We start from the raw sequence: 1,573 nt of genomic DNA, 5'->3' as shown, positions 1-1,573 counted from the left end.
CTTACCAAGATAGATATTCTAATGAGCTATATATCCTGAAAATGTGATCTTAATTTGATGGACTACCTTGTGCTAAGAAGCAAGGCTGTATAAAGTAAAATCTCACTAAATGCTAGCATGTATGCCAAGTGATTACATTTCAGATTTCCTCTTTAAGGAAAAGAATATGTTTAAACAAAGAAGCCTGCAAATTTCAAAAGTGAGGCTAACACTTTTGAACCTAACAACTTGGAGGATTTCTCTATCAGAAAAAGGATACAAAGAGATATTTCCGCAAGTGAAGGGTCTTTAAAATGCCCACATGGGTACCAGGAGAATTTGCTTAAAACTGCTTATAAAGATGGTAGGGAGAATGAGCCCCATCCTATTATTCAATAACCATGTTTGTGATGCATCTGCATAATCTAACCATGCATAAATTAGTATGTGTAATACAACACTTATTTGCATAATAATAGCAAGTTAATAGATGCTTAAAGAGCAGAGACCAACACCACCTTTAAATCAGACATGCCTCCAGGCACTTTGGCCTGTACAGACCGAGATGCCAGAAAAACAGTGGGCATCAACCAGAGGAAAATAGTCAAACCATTCATTTTTCATCCCACTAGACATTTCACTTATTTCCCCCCACACACTGGGGAATCATTTTCAAACCACAAAATAGCTTTATATTTTAAGTGCTAGTACCCTTTAATAATAAAATTCTTAAAGAAATTATAAAGATTAGAGTCAGCAATGGTAGTATAATGGACCATTTGTTTTCTTAGAAATGTGGACAGGAAGGGGCAAAATCTTTAAAAGGAATACGTTCAAAATCACACATAAAATTGGGAGTTTGTCTATCTGCTTAGCAGAAATAATGGCCTAGATTAGATATTTTCACCCTTTGTCTTAATCCTTTAACTCAAATAATTTTAACTGAATCCAAACGCTCAAAGAGTGTATCAAGAAAAGGCTGGGTCTCTGCTCTAACCTCAAGATCTGCACACGGTACTGGGACAGGATAAGGAAAAACATCTCCAATGTCACACAAAGGAAGAGCATGATGATCACTTTTAACCTTTAACAAAGAGGAAAAAAATCTGGAGTTTAAAAAAATCAAAAATCAATAGAGATTTCTAAATGACTCCTTTAAGATATCACTTTTCAATTTAACAGGACAGATTTATTTGTATGTGGCTCAAATGTTCACAATTGCTCCCTGCACCTTCATACATAGGAATGAATGTCACAGTGGCAAACGGCAGTAATGAACAATCTTACCTGAGGATATGGAAACCTCCCAAGAGCAAGCTGGGAAAGGAAATAATATTTGTCTAGTTATAAATTTGCATGCAGGGCAGATCTCCTTAAGACAGACAAGTACTAAATTTGAGAATTGCATTTAGCAAATATAAAAAGCTCACAACCTCGAAAGCACAAACTAAATTATTGTTGTAATTACATTATAAGCTGTATTTAGAATGGACATTTTCAATGGACAATGTTGCATCCCTGATAAAATATTCTGATTTTAATAACTAAACCATTACCCTTATGCGGTTTCTCTTAGGTATATTCTACATGTGTA

At 34.8% G+C, this 1,573-nt stretch overlaps 1 protein-coding gene across 1 annotated transcript in view; it reads right to left on the bottom strand.

Annotated features, from left to right (window-relative positions):
* The window catches only part of MAP2K5 (mitogen-activated protein kinase kinase 5), a 91,801-nt gene extending 90,509 nt beyond the window's left edge, over window positions 1-1,292 (bottom strand). The window contains exon 1 of the mRNA XM_008573763.1: window positions 1,267-1,292. The gene's annotated coding sequence lies outside the window, so the exon portion shown is untranslated. The remainder of the gene's footprint in view (window positions 1-1,266) is intronic.
* Between the last annotated feature and the right edge of the window lie 281 nt (window positions 1,293-1,573).

Source organism: Galeopterus variegatus, unplaced genomic scaffold (assembly GCF_000696425.1).
Source record: "Galeopterus variegatus unplaced genomic scaffold, G_variegatus-3.0.2 Scaffold961, whole genome shotgun sequence".
NCBI lineage: Eukaryota > Metazoa > Chordata > Mammalia > Dermoptera > Cynocephalidae > Galeopterus > Galeopterus variegatus.
The sequence above is the reverse complement of the archived record's forward strand: the minus strand, read 5'-3'. Positions and strand labels throughout refer to the sequence as shown.